This window comes from Hyalella azteca, unplaced genomic scaffold, assembly GCF_000764305.2.
Source record: "Hyalella azteca isolate HAZT.00-mixed unplaced genomic scaffold, Hazt_2.0.2 contig10021, whole genome shotgun sequence".
In the NCBI taxonomy this organism is placed as follows: Eukaryota; Metazoa; Arthropoda; class Malacostraca; order Amphipoda; family Hyalellidae; genus Hyalella; species Hyalella azteca.
Genome location: NW_025940074.1, coordinates 367,775 through 379,063, shown reverse-complemented (window position 1 = coordinate 379,063; position 11,289 = coordinate 367,775).

The window sequence follows — 11,289 nt, the reverse complement described above, 5'->3', positions numbered from 1 at the left end:
CATGCTAATGTATGGGGTACTTATATCATTAGTCTGCTTATATCGCAAGTTCACAAGGAATTTAAAAGCAAAGAAAACGCCAAGAAAATTCACCATATGGATATTGAAAACGTTTCGGAGTCCAGCTCCATCATCAGTTCGACTAAACTAAAAATGAATAAAATCACTTTAAAAGTCAAAATTCAAAGACAGACATAAAACCTAAACAAGACCTAAAAAACTCTAAAAAGGGTGCTTTAAAGTTACTTCAATTTTTGGGTTGAGACATGTCCCTTCCCATCGCAGCTGAGATTAGTTGAGATTTCATCCTATTCTTATCCAGATACTAGACTGTGATTGGTTATGTGCTGGTCTTTCCAATATGCTTCTATGATTTGGTAATTTAAAACCCCTCTAGAATATGTATAATGAATTGTACATACATTCATTATACATATTCTACATATGTATAATGTAAATTCTACATATGTATAATGAATTTCTTATCTTATTTTTGAATATTTGAAAAAAATTAGTTTTACATTTTTTCAATATTTAAAAACTTCTTTAAATTTTTCAAATTATTCATTTGGTCAATTGATTCACACAGTCTCTTACTTTACACAAGTGTGCAAAATTTCAGATCAATTAGACAGGGAGTTCTAAGTGTGTTAAATATTGATTAAAAGATTTGTAGCAGACAAACAAACAAAAAGAAGTGAAGTTGAAGAGATGTGTTGTAAAAATAGGCCATTTTTCTCATTCTCCATGTAAGAAATTGGAAAAAGGCTTAAGGGGTGTGTGAAATTGGCAAGCTTCAATTCATGGGTGCATAGGTAGTGTCAATTCACAGTCAAACCACAGAATTTTAGGATTTGTTCTTTTTCACTTTCCTCTTCAACTAAATATTTGAGGTTTGATTCTATATCTTATGTGTGATAATGCTGGTATATGAGGTATGCATGTGAGCTGATGATACTACTTTACTGGTCTACGTATAGGACTCAAAAATGCACTTGAGGATGATTCTAAAAAGTCTCTGCTCTGTGCTCTGACACTATGCCCGCCGCAGCACCGCCCCAAGCGTGGAACACATCTACCTTTAGGGCCGCAACTAGAGGTTTACGCACATTTCCAAAACCACAATATTTCTGCCAGATGAATTCTGCCTCAATACCTCCTATCAGGACTGGAAAAGTCCTATTTTTCTGAAATATTGTGGCTCTAATATCATATAATTTTAGTAGGTATGAAATCTCATGGCTCCAATGTCATGTATTTTTGTTTGATTGAAAAAATTGCGGTTTGCACTCCGCACACAATAATAAAAAAAGTTAACAAAATTTTCATTGTGCCATCATCAGGGTTGAGTGCTGTCATCAGGATTGAGTGCTGTCATCAGGATTGAGTGTCAACATCAGGGTTGAGTGCTGTCATCAGGGTTGAGTGCTGTCATCAGGGTTGAGTGCTGTCATCAGGGTTGAGTGTCGACATCAGGGTTGAGTACTGTCATCAGGGTTGAGTGCTGTCATCAGGGTCAAGTGTCACCATCAGGGTTGTGCTGTCATCAGGGTTGAGTGCCGTCATCAGGGTTGAGTGCAGTCATCAGAGTTGAGTGCCATCATCAGGGTTGAGTGCCGTCATCAGGGTTGAGTGCTGTCATCAGGGTTGAGTGCAGTCATCAGAGTTGAGTGTCGTCATCAGGGCTGAGTGCCGTCATCAGGGCTGAGTGCCGTCATCAGAGTTGAGTGCAGTCATCAGGGTTTAGTGCCATCATCAGGGTTGAGTGCTGTCATCAGGGTTGAGTGCTGTCATCAGGGTTGAGTGCCATCATCAGAGTTGAGTGCAGTCATCAGAGTTTAGTGCCGTCATCAGGGTTGAGTGCTGTCATCAGGGTTGAGTGCCGTCATCAGGGTTGAGTGCAGTCATCAGAGTTGAGTGCCATCATCAGGGTTGAGTGCCGTCATCAGGGTTGAGTGCTGTCATCAGGGTTGAGTGCAGTCATCAGGGTTGAGTGCCATCATCAGGGTTGAGTGCCATCATCAGAGTTTAGTGCAGTCATCACAGTTGAGTGTCATCATCAGGGTTGAGTGTCATCATCAGGGTTGAGTGTCATCATCAGGGTTGAGTGCCGTCATCAGGGTTGAGTGTCGTCATCAGGGCTTAGTGCCATCATCAGGGTTGAGTGCCATCATCAGGGCTTAGTGCCATCATCAGGGTTGAGTGTTGTCATCAGAGTTGAGTGTTGTCATCAGGTTTGAGTGTCATCATCAGGGTTGAGTGCCTTCAACAACATCAGTGTCATCATGTATCATCACTCTGGGTTGAGTTCTGTCATCAGGGTTGAGTTTTGTCATCAGGGTTCAGTGCCTTCAACAATGTCATCAGTGCCATCATTTGGGTTGAATGTCGTAATCAGGGTTGAGTGCCTTCAACAACGTCATCAGTGACGGCATCAGGGTTGAGTGTCGTCACAGTATATCATGACAACTCCAATGATGGCACTCAATAATTATTTAATTTATTCATTTCTGTAAATCTGTAAAGTAGTTTAGAAGAAATGTCATGCTCACTGCAAATTTTGGCAAGTATTGTCATATAACTCACGAATAAAAGTGAAATTAAAAAATATGAATGAGCTAAACATCACTGTTAGGTCCTAATAATACGTGTACCAAGTTTCATCAAGCTATGTTCATTACTTTGTGAGATATTCCATGCTCACTGAATTTGGGGAGACTGGCTGTGAGTCCTGCTGCAAAACTGGCCTCAAGTCTGGCCGTAAATTTGTCCTAGACATAGCTGGGCCTGGATGCCACAACCTGCAGACAGCTCATTGGTGTTTTGTTCTTTTGTTGTGCTTTTGCGGAAACTGTTGCTGTGCAAAAACCATTGTTGAAGCTTTGGGAAGATTGGCTGCATTGCCAAAGCTCCAGGAAGATTATTAAATGGCATTGCGAAGATCTTCGGAGATGTAAATTTTTCTGCTAATGTGTCTTCAAAGATCTTCAAATCTTCATCACTCTTTGCATGTGACCCTGGTCAGGTCAGACTGCATTATCACATGATCAGTTCAGTTGCCACTCAAGACAAATGTTAGTGTACTACTAGTACTAGACTGTTTTTAGGGTAAAATTAGAGATTAGGGATAACACGTGCACAATAGTAAAAATTTTGTGGCTGCCAGCTTGTAAATTGCTTTTAATGGCTAAGATATGGAATTCATAACTCGGAGAAATGGAATCACGGCTGGCAAATCCATAGAAGTTAGAACCACGGCTCCAATAATTCAGTCGCAGCTTGCCAAGAAGATATATTCATTATTCCATGCCCGCCTCCTATCCAATTGTCAACAAAAGTGCATGATCAGGCCACAAGATTCCAAATGTATTAAAAATAAGTCATGTTGGAGCTGCGAGATTTCAGAAACAAGCTGGGAAATACCAATCCTGCACCACCAGTGCCACCACCTGGCAGCCCAAGCATTTTTGTACCATACACGGTACCTACCACCGTGGTACCACGGGTGGTTCCTTCACAATTTTTTACTTTCACTTTGGGTTAGCACTCAACTTAGCTAAACATAGGCCTAATCCAAAACTTGTTGGCGTTGTTGCTGACAACAACAAGGTGACGCTGGACGCAGAAACACAGTCACAGTCTCACAGACACTCCACTCAGTTTGTGTCAGTCACGGTGTCACCTGAGAGGCTGAGATGAAAAAACCACTCTACAATGTAAAGTCTACTACTGCCAGAGTGCCAGTACTGGGTCTTGTGACACAAGTGACAATGACGTCTGTGACAGAATCCTTTTAGTTTTATATCTCATCAGTTCTAGATTTCATCACATGAACAAAAGTTATAGATAGAATTATTTTGAAAGCATCAATTTGGATAAAATTCTTCAATCGAATTTTTCAGTATAATAGAATTTTGAAGTTAAAATTGTGGACCAGCCCATTCAGTCGATTTTTTCTACTTGCAGCCGGCAGAAAACAGATTTTTTAACAGGCTCGATTCAATCTGCGGACTCCAACATGCAACAACCTCTTACCTGGAACTGCCAAGCAAGACTGAAAAGATTCTGATATCTGAACCTGAAGTAATTCAGGGTTGCCAGATGGAGCAATGAGCCAATAATTCAGCTCACAAAAAGGCCAAAAAGGCTCCATTTAAAATTAATAGAAAAATTTTAAATTCACGGCAGCTAAAACCATTTACAGTGCGCCCATTTACGATCTGAATTGCGGTCAATGCCACAAAAGCCGCCTTAAGTTTTGAAGGACTTACGAGTGGTTTGGTTGCCAAAAATTGCGTTTTTTCGTTTTAATTAATTTAATTAATTTTTCGAAGTGATGTAAAAATCTGCATCTAGATTTTGGGAGTGACTCTAGATGCATCTAGATCTTTTGGGAGTGATTTTGACTCTAGAAAGAAAATTCAGGAGTCAGGCCTTACAACGGCCATCTGCCACGAATCGCATGTTTATTTTAATAATAATAATAGCGGTTTCAGCGTTTATTAGGCCGTAGGCCTGTCGCCGATTCTAAACATCGCAGAACATTCACAGCATTTTGCGGTCTCGAACTCGCAACTCACTGCTTCAATTCTGCGTTACCGCCCGGCCTCCTCGCCGATTCTGACCAGAAACTGGCGCACAGAGCTGGGATCGAACCCGCGCCTCTCTGCGCCAATCTTGGTACTCTGAACTTTAACCACTGGGCCACTATTTTGGATGTAAGCGAGAAAATGAAGACCTAAGACCATGCCAGATAAGGTGTTTGTACACGGGGACAGTGCAGGTGGCGATAGCGCAGCCGTGCACCACCAATTTTGTGCACCAATAAGCCCTAAATCGAACGCCTTGGATCTCTCCGAACATCCATCAATCAGCCGTGAACCACGCGACTTTGTCTTCCTTCGGCCTTGCATAGAACCTGTCATGCACCACCAGGCCGCGGATCGAATCTAACTTGCGGGCATCGTTAATTACGTTATTTTACGTTCACCGCATCTGAGGTTAGGTTTCAGATAGCATAGTTCTGTTTCAAAGTTTATCGTCCTTCGACAACTGGCCGTTCAACCGAGGGCTGGTTCGACCCACGGACTAGATACGGACGGCCTGAAGTGTTGAAGGCTAAGTTCCGGAAGGCAGGAGTCATCCATTACATCCATGGTCCATTACATCCAGGGCAGTGGTGGTCTTCGGCAGGCGGCCCCAGGTGGCAAATAGATCCGCCGATAGAATGTCGGCCGATTGGTGACTATCCGGCAAGTAAGCCTGCACACGATGAGAGTATAAGGCGCCGATATCTTCTCGTTCGCGCCCGCCAGTGCGTCGCTTGAAGCCGTCGAGTGAGGTTGGGTTCTGTTGTTGTTGGGTTCTTCTTGTTGGGTTCTTCTTAGAACCATTATCGTTCAAGCAAGCCATGATTCACTTGACCCAACATGCTTCACAACAGCGGCGCAGATACTCTCACCATGGCTGAATCAGCCCAACTGTCCGTTTCTCAGGCCGCCAGTATCAACACATGGTTGTCCCTCTCGGCCGCGTCTGGGGCACATGCCACTGAAGCGGCTGAACCCCCCTATACACGAGGACAGTAGCGTGGACAGTTCAAGCGGCGGATGAACTGGCGGTCAGCACTGTCCCTGTGTACAGGCACCATAAAGCAGAGGCTAGAGGGGTGTAAAAATTCGTGTTATGGGTAGGGTGAAAAACAAGAAAAAGAGCATTCAAGATGGAATTTATTTTATTTATTATTGCTATATCCCATTTCTGGCAATGAAGAATTTACATTCAACGTCTTCAAAAACAGACTAGACGAAGTTATGCAGGAGCATATGTTCAGTCTTAAAATGCCTACCTCAATCAATCAACCTCAGCTACCTCAATCAATCGTCAGCTATAGAAAGATCGGGTTCCAAAGGCCGGATCCCTTGTGAATCAAGTCACGAAAAGTTCAATAATCGGCAACAGGCCATGGGCCTATTTCTTCAACGCCGACACTTCTATTCTATTCTATTCTATTCTATATTAGATATGTCCATAATATATATGGGACCTCTTAGGCATTGAATGATTGTTTGTGTTCTATTAAAATATTATTGATACAGTTTTTCTTATTTTATTATTGCTTTTTCCCTACACCCTTTCGGCCTCTATTCTTGCCAACCTCCTCCTCTCCCTTCTCCGCATTAAAAATCCTCGAAAAAATATCGCCAAAAATGCAAAAAAAACGAAAGCCTTCTTTTTGTACAGGTGCTTGTACACGGGGACAGTGCAGGCAGCAAGTAGATCTGGCAAACGTCGGCCGCTTGGTGACTTTCCGACAAGTAAGCCTGTACACGAGGACAGTATAAGGTGCCGATATCTTGTCGTTCGCGCCCGCCAGCAATCAGCACTACTGACCGCTTCTCCACTCTCCAGCCGCCCAGCGAAGAAAGCAACACATCTTTATGCCTTCGGCCGAGTCTCGGACACGTGCTACTGAAGCGGCTGAACCCCTATACATGAGGCCAGTAGCGTGGACAGTTCAAGAGGCGGATGAACTGGCGGCCAGTACTATCCCCGTGTACTGGCACCTTACGCTAGCGCGAAGTGTAAGACAAACGATGGCATTTCTGATTCGCAAGTAGATCAACGAAATATATCCTCTGAGAGAGGAGAGGGGGCAAGGCTAACTTTGTTAATCAGTGTTTTATTAACGCGTATTCACAGACGAGGACTTGAAACATATTCCAGCTATTGAGGCTCTAAATTAACAGCTGGAATCTCTAACAGCAAGTGGGCTCTAAATTAACAAGCTTTGAAATGCAAGAAGAAGAAGTTTTTAAGCGCCTGATCGCTCTAAATCCCAACAAGTCATGTGGACTTGACCGCTCCGACCCAAAATTACTCGAAGAGTTAGTAATCGTCCAACCAGGCCCATTGACGGTATTTTTTCAAAAAAAAAACTTAGACCGAAGGGGTGGCCCAGTGGTTACATTTCAGAGTACTAGGATAGGCGCAGAGAGGCACGGGTTCGATCCCAGCTCTGCGCGACAGTTTCTGGTCAGAATCGGCAAGGAGGCCGGGCGGTTAAGCACAGCAGAATGGTAGCAGTGAGTTGCGAGTTCAAGACCGCAAAATGCTGTGAATGTTCTGCGATATTAAGAATCGGCGACAGGCCTACGGCCTACTAAACGCTGAAACCGCTATTGCTATTTATATCTTGCCAGCCGACTGGAAAGATGCTCAAGTGTGTAGCTCTGTGGAGAGAGTGTGCAGTAGAGGTGTAGCTCTGTTGGTTAGAACCTCCTATGGGGCCCAGCAAGTTAAGTTATCTGCAGAGCATCAATCAGCTAGTGAATCAGTGTGGTGCGAACTCACTCTAAAAGGCAAAGATAGCCTTCTCATAGGGGTCATTTATAGATCACCTAACAGCTCCTCTGATAACAATAAAGTACTAAACAGCCTTTTACCGAGCATGTCATTCAGCAGGTCGCATACGTTGATCGTTGGTGACTTTAACCATCCAGAAATAGATTGGGCAGATGAATCTTCTCCAAGAGATGAGAATCACCCAGCATCCCAGTTCATGGAGTCTGTGCGAGACTCATTTTTAATACAAAACATCACCAAGCCAACTCATTTTAGGGGTAAACAGACCCCAAATATTCTAGATCTTGTGTTTACAAGTGAAGAATCAATGATAGATGAGCTTCGCCACGAGGCCCCGCTGGGCAAAAGCCACCACCAATCATTGTTTTTCAGTATCAAGTGTTGTGCAGAAAAAACGCTTCGGAAGCGTGAACGTTTGAACTTTGCGAAAGGCGACTATGATAAACTCCGTGAAGCGGTGAATGCGGAGAATATTTCGGACTGTATTAAGGACATGAATGTGGCTGATTCATGGTCGTTTCTCAAAGACACGGTTATGTCAGCAGTTGATACCTGTGTTCCCAAGATTACGCTTGGTGGAGTCAAAAAGTCCCTGTGGATGAACAGTACAGTTAAGGCTCAGTTAAAGACCAAGAAAGAAGCCTACAAGCGATATTTCCGAACTCGCAGCGATTCTGATTATAACCNTCTCCGTTATCGTCGCCTGCGTGGTGACCTCATTGAAGTATAAAAGTATACTCATGGTTTGTACAAGGTCCCAGAAGGATTACTAGAATTTGAAACAAGAATCAACACCAGGGGCCACAGCTATAAACTAAAAGAACTGTGCTGCAACTTCTCCACGCGACAAAATTTCTTCTCGCTTCGAATCACCGACATGTGGAACAGCCTCCCCGATGACATCGTTGGCGCTCCTAGTATGAACTCGTTCAAGAACAGACTAGATAAAGCTATGGAAAAATATATGTTCAGATTTGAAATGCCTAGCACCATATCAAACCCGGTGGAAGTTGAGTAGCTATTTCAAACTTTCGTCGGTCGTGAAAAGATCCGGTCAAATGACACGATTTTAGATCTTCTGTGAACAAGGCACGAAAAGGAAAAGAATCGGCGACAGGCCACATCAGGCCGACACTGCAGCGCCGAGATCACTATGTTATGTTAAGTGACACCATTGTTCAAAAAAGGTGACATGATCTGCCCGGGCAACTATCGCCCAGTCAGTTTGGCAAGTAAAGTATTGGAATCTGTTGTGATAGATCGCTTGATTGATCATTTGACTGTTAATAATCACTTATCAGACTATCAACGTAACTTTATTGAAGGTATATCCTGCATCACTAACCTCTTGGCTACTTTGAATGAATGGCCCCGCTTACTGGACGAAAGGGAGCCAGTATGCAGTGTACCTCAATTTGGACAAGGCGAAATCAAGGCATTTGACAGTGTCCCACATGAGTGGCTGTTGCGTAAAATGAAGTTTTTGGGAATTGAAAGTAATGTACTCAAGTGGATCAGAGATTTTCTAGTAGGTAGACGACAACGCGGCAGTATTAATGGGACAGGATCAGACTGGACCCAGTGCCGCAAGGAAGTGTTCTCGGACCTGTTTGATCCGTTATCATATCATAGTGCTGTCGGCGCTGCAGAATTGGCCTGTTGTGGCCTGTCGCCGAATCTTGTACTCTTCGTGACATGTTCACAGGTGATCAGAATACAGGTCCTTTGACCAGATCTTCGAAAGTTACGATAGTTCGAAATAGCTACTAGACTTCCACCAGGTTCGATTTGGTACTAGCTACTGCTAGGCATTTCAAGTCTACACATATATTTTTTATGGCTTTATCTAGTCTGTTCTTGAACGCATTCATACTCGGACCGTCAACAATGTAATCAGGGAAGCTATTCCACATGTCGGTGACTCGAAGCGTCAAGAAATGACGCGTGGATGAGTGCCTTTATAAACGATCTTCCAGAAGCTGTGCCTACCGCATGATCGATTTATGCTGACAACACAAAAGTTTATAATACAGTGAAGAATACGTCGCAAAAATTAAAAATGCAAGACGAACTTGACAGGTTAGTTGACTGGGCTGATACGTGGCAGCTGCATTTTAATTCTGACAAGTGTAAATAATCCACCTTGATAAGAATGAACAGCAAGATTACAGTATGAGAAGACATGGGCGCAACGAGAGAGTGATGATGTTGAAGTCGACAATGGAAAAAGATTTAGGAGTTTATGTCGACAATGAGTAGAAATTTTCCAAGCATATTGAAGCTCAAATTATTAAAGCCAATAAACGACTTGAACTGATCATGCGCTCTTGCGGGTACCTAGATGCAGAAGCGATGAAGCTGTTGTTTGTCGCTGCCGTGCGTCCAAACCTATAGAGTTTGGAAACGCCCTGTGGTCAACAAAACTAGAAAAGGACAAAAATTTAGTCGAGAGTATTCATAGACGTGAAACAAGGATAATTCCTGGATAAAAAGCAAATCTTATGAAGAAATATAAAAGGTTGTGAATCTTTCAAGTCTATGTTATCGATGTTTGCGAAGCGACCACATTGAATATATAAGTATACCCACGGTTTATACAAGGTCCTAGAATTTGAAACAAGAACCAATAACAGGGACCACGGCTATAAACTAAAAAACTGCGTTCTAACACATCAATGTGACAACATTCCTTCTCGATTCGAGCCACCGACATGTGGAACAGCATCCCGCATGGGTCGCCTGCCTAAGAACACCACTGCCCTGGATGTAATGGGCCATCGTAATTCCTGCCTTCCGGAACGTAGCCTTCAACACTTCAAGCCGTCCGTATTTAGGCCGTGGGTCGAACCAGCCCTCAGTCGAACGGCCACATGTCGAAGGACAATAAATTTTGGAACAGAACTATGCTACCTGAAACCTAACCCCAGATGCGGTGAACGTAAAATTACGTAATTTAACGATGCCTGGAAGTCAGATTAGATCCGCGGCCTGGTGGTGCACGGCAGGTTCTATGCAAGGCTGGAGGGGACAAAGCCTAGTGGTTCACGGCTGATTGGTGGATGTCCGGAGAGCCAAGGCGTTCGATTCAGGGCTTATTGGTGCACAAAATTGGTGGTGCACGGCTGCGCTCCCTCCCACATGGTGACATCGTTGACGCTCCAAGTATGAACGCGTTCAAGAACAGACTAGACAAAGCTATGCAGGAGCATATGTTCAGTCTTGAAATGCCTAGCGTCATACGGACTTTGTAATTTAACAGCTATCTCAAACAATCGTCAGTTATGAAAAGATCTTATTCAAACGGCCGGGAATCAAGTCACGAAAAGTACAAGAATCGGCAACAGGTCATTGGCCTATTTCTTCTATGCCGACACTTCTATTCTATTCTCCATGCGTTGTCCAAATATTGCTTTCCACTCTCAGTCATAGCAGCAGTCACCCCTGTTGACAGACCCACTATCGTCGCAATTAATTCGTCTCCTGATCGCTCATACAACACACCATCACCCTCTCGTCCAGTATCACTCTCATAATTTCCAGTCTCTTTCTCTCATATGCATGACACTCCACCATCAGATGCTCCTCAGTTTCCCTCTTTTACACATAAAACAAATATCCCCTCTTCTTTCATTCTACCTGTACGTCCGTGCATTCACATTCAAAGCATTGACAGGCCCCAAACGGACAAACAAATTTTATCAGTCTAATCTAATGCATCTCAAAAAAGGCACGATTTGCGAAATTTGGCCGGAAAAAGGCACATTTGGCAACCTTGTGATGCATTTCCGAACAACACTTTTTTCATCATTTTTTTCGTTCAATATCATTTACAAATACTTTTCAGTATTTGAGGTTGGCTCAAGATAAATATAAATTTTTCTAATATTCCTGAATATCAAGCTATATGAGGTAAAGGTTTTTCGA